This window comes from Alligator sinensis, unplaced genomic scaffold (genome assembly GCF_000455745.1).
Source record: "Alligator sinensis unplaced genomic scaffold, ASM45574v1 scaffold309_1, whole genome shotgun sequence".
Classification (NCBI taxonomy): Eukaryota; Metazoa; Chordata; order Crocodylia; family Alligatoridae; genus Alligator; species Alligator sinensis.
This window is the reverse complement of record NW_005842080.1, coordinates 2,429,743-2,441,052: the sequence shown is the minus strand read 5'-3', so window position 1 is coordinate 2,441,052 and position 11,310 is coordinate 2,429,743. Positions and strand designations below refer to the sequence as shown.

Here is an 11,310-nt window from a genome sequence, read left to right as displayed (position 1 = left end):
TCTTTCCCTCTCCCAACCCACAAGACAACGTTGCAGTTGCACGGCCATGTCTGATCCAGACTAAGGCTGCATCACAAGCAGCACACACTCCAGACCAGTGCAGGTACTACACAGTGTGCCCCACCCTCAACCCCAGACAGCACTTGACCCTGGTTTGAAACACAGTACACATGGAGCCAATCTGGAGCATGTGCTGCATGTGGCACCTACTCTGAACCAGCCCTGAGCACTGGCTCTGGCATGCAGGCCTGGCCCCAACCTCCATACACAGCACATGCTAGCGTCAACCCTGTGTGCAGCTCATGGTGCACAGGGCCAGTCCAGAGCACAATGCATGCAGCACTCTCTCCAGACTGGTCCCGTGCACTGGCTCTGGCACAAGGCAGAATTCAGACGGGCCTTGGATCTGGCAAGAAGGACCAGTCCAGTATGGGCACCATGGTCAGTGCGTGCTCCAGGTTGGCTTTGCATACTGCATGTTAACTCCAGCCCTTGCGCCATGTGCAGCTCATGCCAGATGGGCTCCACATGCTGCCCATGTGTGCTGCCTGCAGTATGCCAGCTTAAGATTCACAGGCAGCAGTGCAGGCCAGATCTGGCCCACAGGCCATATCTTTGACATCCACTTTAAAGCTAGGTTGGACATCTATTTTAACACCACAGTATCTACATACCTTCGGACACCACTCCTAACCCTTGGTTACCTACTCCCTAAACAAATATCCTGCTATTCCTTGAGTAACTAAGTACAACATACTTGTTTTAAAGGCTCTACCTGGTCCAGCGGTTTATCAAAGACAACCAAGTGATAGAGACCAAATTCAAAGGATAGAATTTGGCTCGTACCCTAAGAAGATGCGCTTTTCTTAGCAAGGTGAGACTCTGAACACAAGCGCAGAGAAAATCAAAGGCATCCATCCAGTGATGCACTAATCATTACCTCTTGCCTAACCTCACCTCTTTTGGTCACGAGTCTTATTGCATTCTGAAACCCTAATAAAACCAAGTCATGGAGACCCTGACGGACTGGAATACCATGTAGAACAGTTGCTAGGTCACTTTTCTGCTTTCTCATCTTCTGACATACAGCAGCTGCAATGAACAAGCAGCCCAACACAAGAATATTAACTAGACAAGAGATCAGACCTACCAGTAACAGTGTTTCCTTTACTACTGGGCAGAGATTTAAGCAAAAGTACTTAAAGAAAAGAAAAAAACAAGCACACTTTCATGCCTTACTTCTAAAGAGGAGAGTCAAACACCACCCAAAAACCCTACATATTTCTAAGATTATTTTAACCTCTGAAAAACTAGGCCATGCTGGACCAGGCTGGTTGAGTTGCATGTTGCACAGTTCTTCATTCAGATATATTGGGCAAAAAACAAATCACACATAGACAAAGTTATTTTTATATCTCGGGCAACAAAATTGCAGGTAAAACTCTGGTTAATTCACCACCCCACAAGGAGTACAAACAATGGTGAATTATCCAGTAGTAAAAAACTATCAAGAGTTAACAACTGGGGCAGGGCAGGCGGTGCTGGTGGGGAACTGGATTAGTAATGAATGAAACCATATTGCCATATTAACCAGAATGCACTGTATGGAAAAATTTCAAGTGATTAAAAAAATACTGCCTTATTAGAAGGAGAACTTTAAAAAGCAGCAGTGGCATAGAGAGTTACTAAGCCTCAGGCACCTTCAACCTAGCCCCTAAACTGAACAGCAAGGAGGACACTGAATACATAAAGATGAAAGTCCAAACCCTTGCACCAGGGGTGTCAAACTTAGCTGGCTTCATCGGCTACATGAATGACGTGGGGCCGGACAGATGCGGCCCATGGCCTTTCTGCTCGCCCCCCCAGCCTACCTGATCCAGTGGCTGCTCCAGCCTATCTAGGACCTGCGCTGCATGCTGCATGGATCCCTCAGTGCTGGAATGGGTGCCATGTGTGACAGTTCGGCCAGAGTGGCAGCTGCACTACATGAAGTGGCCACCCCTGACAAACTGCACAACATGTGGTGCCCATGCTGGCAGCTCCAGGACTCGTGCTGTACACAGTGCCGGCTCCACACAGTCTGGGATCCGCACAGTACTGCCAAAAACTACATGGAGCACGGGTCCCAAACTGGCTGGAGTAAGGGCCATGTGCAGCATGCATCCCAGAGCAGTGCAATCCAGCCAGGGCTCTCACCATGGCTGCTGCACTGGCCTGTGATGCTCGAAACACCTGTTCTGGTAATCCGGGCACTATGCCACATGCGGCATGAATCCCAGACCAGCTGGAGCAGCTGCTGGATCAGGTATGCTGGGGGAAGAGAGAGGGGGTTTCATGGGCCAGAACTGACCTGTGGACTGGCCCTGCACCACAGGTGCGCCCATGTAGGTCTAACCACAGAATCATAGAGAAGCAGAACTGGAAAGGACCTCCAGAAGTCATTTAGTCCAAGCAGAGGCAGGATCATCCACATCCAACCCATAATCTACACAAAGCTATTGTCAAACCTAGAATAGAGACATAACCCTAACTTGCCACAGGTAAAAAAGGGAACCATGGCAGCCAATGTCCTGCTTCTATAAAAGGTTGTCATCATATGCTCAAAAGATCCCTGGTAGAGGGCCATGCCCACCAATATAGAAGACGACAAAAAAACCCCACGTCTGTGGCAAACACCTCCACAGTCCATACCAAACTGACCATAGGATAAAATTCCTTCCTGATCCCAAATAATAATCAGATGCAGGGGCAGCACTGCGGGCCAGATAGCAGGGCTCCACAGGCTGGATACAACAGTATGTCCTCACATAACAGTCTCCTACTGCATAATCCTTCAGCTTCCATCTTCATCCTTGCCTCCTGACCATAAGATGTTTCTAGGCAAGCAAGCATTTCCTCCCTGTTCACCTCAGAAGTCCTGCAACCAAATGAGTTTCTTCATCACCTTGCGCTAACAGACATTACATTTATGGCACAAGTGACACCATTTTATGTGCAACATCTTTGTGGCTGGTTTGCATGGTTTCATAAATTGAATGCGTGTCCCTGTTTGGATGCTGACAAGCAGCTAATTATCAGGATCAGCACCGGGCAGTCCCAACAGCCACACAATTGGGGTCCAAGGAATTTTATGCCCTGTCCCCAAAATCATGCAGCCTACCATACATGTATGGCATGTTTTCTTTCCTCATTATTAGCCAACAACCCAAGGTTCATTCTGAGCTGAAATACAGCAGACAGATCCTGAAGATCAGCTTATTGTAGAGCGCGGAAGGATAAGCTAAGGAGACAGAGCTTATAATGGGAATCTTACTCTAACTGGGTACATTGTTAACAACATCATTCCCTAAATGTCCCAACTTTTTTTTTTTTGGTATGGCACATGCAGTGTTCCTTACTCATCTGCATCGGGAAGACAAATGTTGCGGTCTTTGGGGGTGAATTTTCTTCACAACTACAAAATCCATTCTTTAGTTCATAGAACACTCATCTTGAAAGAGCAGTTTCTTTAGACACTTACCCAACGATTGTATTCCGTGTATTCTTTGAAAAGAACTTTTTTCCCCAACTATTTTAGTTGGTCTAATAAAAGATATCACAGTTACCCAAAGAACCTTTCCTGCCTAAAGTAAAAAAAAAAAAAAAGAATTTTACTTTGGCTGCAGATGTCTGCACCACCTTCCCCTGCCGCTCCTTACACCAATGGCCCATGGGATGGATCCGGCCTGCCAAGGGATTCTATCCAGCCCATAGTGGGTCCCTCCTGCTCCAGGCATAGGGGGCATTCCAGGCTGTGGTGTGTACGGCTGGTCCCACCGCCCTCCCGGTGTGCAGTGAGGCAGGGGTGGGAGCAGGGGCAGCCACACACACCACAGCCCAAAATGCCCCCCAGCAGCCCCCACAGCAGCAGCTCACTCTGCCCAGCTGCTGCTGACAGTCTACCCCATACCCACGGTCAGAAATGCAGACGGAGCGGGTGGGCATGGCACTTGCAGGCAGGGTGCACTCAGCCCAGTGGATGGGATGGGGTCATGGGCAGGCAGGGAGCAGTGTTCAGGAGTGGAATGGGCAATGGGAGCCAGGCCCACAAGGCAGTGACAACATGGGGCTGGGGCCCAGGTCAGAGCCATGATCTGCTCCCTGCATGTCCCTGCCCACCACAATCCCCCAGACTGGATCAATCCCCCCACCCCTTCACAACAGGTCAGCAAAACTCCTTAAGGAGCTCCTCCAACTCAAATTGCCCACCCCTGTCTTACATGTATCTGTAATCTGCTAGAAGTCCAGACCTAGCAGCAACTCCATTTTCAAAAATTAAAACCTTGATGTTAGAAAAGCTCTAAAAGCACATGCTGGGCTTTCTCCTTGATAGGACTTTGCACTTGTACACATGAACGACTGTTGCCTCCCACGACTGGGGGAGCACTAGGGCAGCAAACGGTAAGTGAGGACTGCCCACAGCCGCCGCCTGCAGTGTCCCCCCTAAACGTTGCCTATGAGCATACAGATGTTCAGGTTTTTTCCTCCCACAGTAAAAATGGCTTCTCCCAAAAAAAAAAAACCACCCAAAAAACTAGGAACAGCCAGAGTTAAGTCATTCCCAGGAGTTTCTCCTAGGATAGCAAATGTCTGTAGACAATGTATAGACAGTAAGTGTCTGTACATGCAAAAGTGAATCTAATCTTCCAGCATCCACTCCTCCCTCCCTCCCCTTGTTCCCCAGGGAGACAGCATGTCTTTACTGGACTCTGCTGCTTCAGCATTGAGCAGAACACATCCTTTGCGCAATCCCCGTATTGCTGCAGGCAAAAACAAATCGACAATGGGCAATTCGGATCAGCCAGTCAGGGCTGCCCAATGCACTGCTGCCATCTGTTGCCAGGAAGACTAAGGATGCCTACAGAGGATGCTGAGATGTGTGCAAGACCAAGATCCTATCACTCCCCTCAACCCGCAGCTATGCAGTATCAGCACTGCAAGTTCTCCAGACTTCAGCCTGCAAATGTCTGTACATGCAGCTCTACATATGTTTTTCTACCAGGAGATCAACCTGCAAGAATTCTCCCAGATTAGTTGAATGTGTACATCCAGCCCAATGCAGAAAGCCAATGAGCACTAGTTAAATTAGAACATATTTGAAGAGCAAAAGCCAACTTCTAGCAGAATAAGTTCAACAATGCTCTACAGATCAAAATTTGTTGAGACAAGTTCCCTGAATATCAGATCTGACACCAAAAAAGTATTCCTTAATGAATCAGCCAGTGTACATTAAAAATATTGGGGGGGTTTTCCCCCCAAATAACGGTAGAGAAAAAAATGAATACATTAATCAGCACTTAGCAATTTAAATTTAATACAGTCATTTTGATTCTGAGATCTAGTAAGACTATCCTCCTTCTGCTTCTAGACATAGACCCGATACTATTGCATCCTTATGAAGTTTGTGGTAGACCAGTACACTGAAATCTGAATACTTCCTCCTTCCTTATAAGTCAAGTAATAAACGGCAGGCTAAAGACAGGGGAGGAGGAGCTAGATACCCCTTGCAGTGAATCTAATGTGCGGATATTTTTATGGCTAAAATAACTGAACTGAAGTTCTCCTACAAGTTCTCTCTGCCCTTCTCCTTCACTCTTCAAAGGCATGTGACAATAGCCAAGGCAGTAACAAAATAGGAAGAACATTTTCAGACTAATTTCTGTTTGTGCCTTCAAAGGTCCTCTCCCGAAAAAGCCTTCAAAGGCTCTCTCACTTGCTTTTTTTCTGCACATATTCAGAAGTATAATGGTAGTGGGCTTGTTTGCTTAAAAACAAGGGGAATCCAAGGAGGAGAGTGGAACTACACAAACACATACAACTGTGCCTACCAGTGCAGGCATCTAAACTTGGAGATGGAACATACCAAAAGAACGGAACAAACTTCCAGTCATCTACAGAGAAAGTCCAAGTCTTTCTACCTAGCTAGCAAGTGCCTGACCAAAGGTTATGGTCACTTCCTTTTGCAAAAGAATTTTAAGAGCTTTATTTTTAGAAGAAAGCAAAACCTACCAACTGTTAGTTTAAGATATTGAGGTGGATACAAACTGTAAATTCTCGAATAATCCCTCCTCAGTCAGCATACAAGTCTCCTTTAGCTGCCTTTCCCTTCTGTATTGCTTCATATCACACTTGCGTGGTTAGATCATCTGTTTTAGTCTCTTTGCCTAACAACTCCTTCACAAGCTCTTTGCTGCTGCTATACTCCTTCCATCCCAGATGCTTAAAGAACATGTTTTCTAGAGAGAATTGAGATGACGCCTGGAAGGTCAGCCATTGACTCTCTCATAATCAAGGTATGTATGACTATTTCCCCCAATACCCAGGAGTTAAAACACTGATCTTAAAGTTATGAGTTAAATCCTCAGGGAGTTGTGAACTCTTCACTAAAAATAGAGGTGCATATGTAATTCCTTCCACTGTGCCAAGAATAAGTTTATTCAGCACATGGGGTAAGGACAATTCCTGTAAATAGCAGTATGTACAGATATATTTGACCCAAAAAGTCATGTTGCTGCAATGCCACATGAATGTTTGAAGTGCATGCTGGAGAAGCTGGGTTTGCGCATGCACACCACGTTAAGGCACTAGTACTGAGTAACGTGTCAAACATATACTGATACTTGCCAAGTACATCTTCTAAGGATGGAGAATTAAAAGCAGGAAGCTCAAACAAGCCCTTTAGCCAAGAAAGTCATAAGACATTAATTAGAAGTTTTTCCATAGTAGCAGAGTGCAGCTTCTCTCAGAATCTGGTTTCACATTCGATGAAACAGGATTCTACAAGAAACTCTACACTACCCTGCAGGAGTTCCCATCATATACTGACCTCTAGTGTAGTAAATAGGACTCAAGACATTAAGCATTTCTGTAAAGCTTTATGAAAAGATATTTAGCAAGTTATTTTCACAATACTTTGAAGACCCCTTTATGCAATGAAAAGTCAAATGGATCAGTTAAGATTAGTTGCATTTAACAAGTGGTGGGGAGGGAAGAATCAAAGAAACTATGAAGTTTAGAATGCTTTAATGATTTAAACGACTGTTGTGTTTACATAAAGCGCTCCACATCAAAGCTGCACTTGGCTACTTGGAACATTACCTTCATGTATTTAACTCCTACAAATTCTGTTACATGCAGAAAGTTCTTTTGACTTCATATTTAAATAAAAGAGAAATAAAATGCTGAAATCCAGAAACAACTGGCTTGAATGACTTGAGTCAATTCCATAAAATAAAGTCAAGGGTCTATGTGTAACAACTCCCCCAAGCTCTAAAAGCATCTGTTGAGTAGAATGACCGTGTTACAGCCAGGGTTTAGAATACAAGAAATTTGATTTGAATGGAGGATGACTCCCAGGATGTCACCCTCCTCCCCCCACTGTTTTCTAGCTTTAGGAGATAGATTCCAAGAAGCATCGTTCAGTGCCCAGGGGAGTCCAGGGCAGGTAGGGTGACCTCTTAAGGCTTGTTTCTTCTCAGAAGGATTTCTTTTTAAAATATGGGAAATTTGAAACCTTTTCAATTAAAAAAAAAAATGAAAAGGCCAATTTTTATTCTTTAGGATGCAAATCCTCCAAGATGCTATCCTCCATGTGCTATCTGTAGCTGTCATCAGATCAGAATCCTGCATTTTGTCTCATAAGATTAACCACATTTTACATCTCCAATAGCTATCCCTTTCTATAGCTGCAATAGTTTATAACAGGGTGGTTAAGTATTGATACCTCTGCCCAAAACCATGGTAGTACCTCCTTCATACTATTTTGCAGGTACTCCTTAAAAAGCTACACATAGTAAATCCTAGGGGATTTATCTATTTTCTATTTGTTTCTTAACTGGCCCTTTAAAGAAGGGAAGTCATTCAGGAACTGTTTCTGAATAAAGTGACCTTTTCAAAATGTTTAAGTATTCAGATTTCCTCCCTAACTTCCTCCAAAACTCAGAAAAACAAAGCTATGTTGGACCAAGTGCTTTATCTATTTTAGTGACTAGAACCATTTAGAAAAACCTCAGGCATCACTTGGAGGGTGGGATACCATTGTGGTTTCACAGTATTCACAGAAAATTTAAAAAGTAGTTCAGCCTTCCAAAAGTTGGTTCTTGACAGAAAATTAATTAAAAAAAACAAACAAACAAACCCTAGCTTGTGTCTTTTAAATTTCAGCATGCTCTCAATTTCAAAGTGGTTTAGTTAATACACTGACCTCAGACTAGGATTCAAATCTCACTTTTCAGGTACTTCACAGCCTTTTATTAAGTGTCCAACACCTCATACTCTGATATAACCAAACAGAGAACTACTGGCACCCCAGCTGCAGGTGGTCACACCACAAAAAGTTGTTAATAGAACCTAAAATTTCTATTATGTCAGACTCTGATCTTATAATTCAGTTGCACTTCAGTGCCAATTTAAGCGTGCTAACCATCAGTTTAATTATGCAGTCTCTAACTAGTGTATCACCCAAAGTCAAGACTATAAACCTAAGGGGCCCAACTAGAATGCTAATATCTGAGTTCTATCCAGCAGTTATGCAACTTACTAAGCACAGTGTCAAAGCCACTACTCGTGATTTAAAGAAGACAGTAGTTATGCCAGAAGCTTACATGATAGAAGTCTTTAAACCTGAGCTTTTAAATATATTTCAAATATTTACCACCTATATGAAGGTTCCTTTACTGTTACACATGACAAAAATGTGTTCTTCCACAATACAAAACTACGTCATGACTACATGTCATTTCCATAGTAAAAGCCTTCAAAACAAGTTGCATGCTTCTATGCCATTATAGCCCAATCATAGTACAGTATGCAACATTCTTCCAAGGGAAGAGAGAAAAAACTTCCCCCTTATGCCTCTACATCTATCATGTAATCAGCACAAATGGCTAAAAGAATAAAGGAGAAAAAGGGAGGGGTAAAAAAGCAAGAGAAAAAAAGGAATATTGAATATCTCTTGAATATTGAAATAGAATTTCTCCAATTTCTTCTTCCCAGATAGGATGAATAAAATTGGGAGCTGGGGGGAATATCACAAAATTAAGGCATGCAGAATCTATCAGCACTCTGTATGCTCCATATAGTTATAGTCATAAAGGAACGTGGCTCAAACAGCATATCATAGGTAAGGCTCATAAGAAGGGCTGGATGTGTGCGCTCAAGGGGCATTTATACACGTGCAATCATTACAGCAGGTTGGACAGACTCAATTAACCAAGTCTGCTGGAGCGTAGCAATTATCCCACTCCAGCATCACCTGCATCAGCATCCCCGCACTGAAGAATGGCAGCAGGGGCGCTTTAACTAAAGCTTATTTGAAGAGCTTTAGTTAAAGCACCCCCGCCGTTTTTCATCATGGGGACACTGATACATGTGATGCTCTGAGCACTTTAATTAGAGCAGCTCCACTTCAAGTGCTTTAATTAGAGCAGTAATTAAAGTGATAACTAAAGCCCCCCCACTCCCAGAGCACATGTATAAAAGCCCAAGGATACTGAAGGAATTGGCTGAGGTAATTTCAGAGCCATTCTTTTTGAGAATTCATGAAGTTTGGGTAAAGTCCTGTATGACTGGACAAAAGCAAAAATATTTCCCATCTTTAAGAAAGGGAAAAAAGGAAGACCCAGGTGACTAGACCACTCACTATACCTGGAAAGACATGGAACAGGTCTTCCACTGTGAAGCACCTAGAGGAGAACAAGGTGATCAGGAACAGTGAACATGGATTCACCAAAAGCAAGTCAAGCCTGACCGACCTGATTTGCTTCAACGGTGAAGTGATAAGCTCTGTGGACATGGGGAGAGCAGTGGACAAGGCATACCTTGACTTTAGCAAGGTTTTTAACACTGATCTCCTATGACATTCTCCTTAACAGGCTAAGTAAATACAGACTAGACAAAGGAGGGTATATACCTGGTTCGACCATCACATTTGATGAATAATCCTCAGCGACTTAATGTGTAGTTGGGAGGAGATATCAAGTGGGGATCCCCCAGGGGTCTGTCCTGGGTCTGATATGATGACCTTATGATGTCCCTTCCAGCCCTCCTTTTCATCACCCTATATCATTTCACTTGCACTTTGAATGAATGGAATCCTTCCAAGCATGATTCCACACTTCACCATTGAAAGCATGATGCTTGTGCAGAGCATGGAGCTCTCAGTAAATATTGTGTGTTAACGCAATTTGCTTAAATCAGTAATCCAATTCCAGGTAATGATTTGCTGCAGACAGTCTGCATTATTAGCTACCTCAATTAGAAGGCAATGGCATTTAAACGTAAAAGGGCTCTCACCGATTAGATGACTGTACCTACTGTAGTCCAATAAGTAAGCAAGTTTCTAAGGAAAGCCTCCAAAAGCAATGATATATACCTGGCCAAAGGCACACAGCTTCTCTGTGCAAAAATGTAGTTACTGGTCTTCCTTATAGAAGCATTTAGATTACCAAATTGGAACACTGAATGCTAGCTTAAAAGTATAGGGAATGGATTAGTTTAAACTAGGGCTGACAAACAATTAAAAAAAAATTAATAGCGATTAATTGCAAGATAAAAAAAAGTCACAATTAAATTGCACAGTTAAACAATAGTCATCACCCCCACACAACAGCCCATGCGCCCTGCGGCTCCTCCCTGCCACTACCAGCAGTGTACAGTCCCAGCCCCGACACCGGCCTGCTCCGTGTCGGACTCGCCCCAGCCAGAGTGGACCAGCTGGAACCCATGCGAACACCCCTGACCCTGGCCTGCTCACCCAGCCACGCTGAGCAGCAGCAGCAACCAGGCAGAAGCTGCTGTTCAGCATTGAGGAAAAGCAGCCCATCCCCCTCACCACTGCCAGTCCCTTCTTGCTGCAACCACCTAGCCTGTGCCCAGGCCACCACTGTCCCACTGGGCAGCCCTGGAGGTAGCGGTGATGGCAGCAGAGAGGAGCCGCAGGGCAGCCCAAGCATGGGCTCCAGGCAGCTGCAGCAAGAAGGACCCAGCAGCAGTGAGGCGGAGGGGCCGCTTTTCCCACCGTGCCAAGTGACAGCTTCTTCCTGGCTGCTGCCACTGCTCAGAGTGGATGGGTGAATCTGCAGCAGGTGCGGGGCAGGCTGGGGCTGCGTGCACAGGTCCAAAGCTGGTCCACGCGGCTGGTCAAAACAATATGCAAGATTAAAACAATTAACACATTAATTTGTTTTTGCATTAACTGCGATTAACTGATAACCCTCATTTAAACAGTATCTTCAGAAGCAACAGAAACATAATGGAATAAGCAAATAATCC

The 11,310-nt window shown here is 44.4% G+C and overlaps 1 protein-coding gene across 13 annotated transcripts in view; it reads right to left on the bottom strand.

Moving 5' to 3' along the window:
- The window catches only part of LOC102368693 (supervillin), a 169,780-nt gene that overhangs the window by 124,473 nt on the left and 33,997 nt on the right, over positions 1–11,310 (bottom strand). The gene's annotated exons all lie outside the window — the stretch shown is intronic.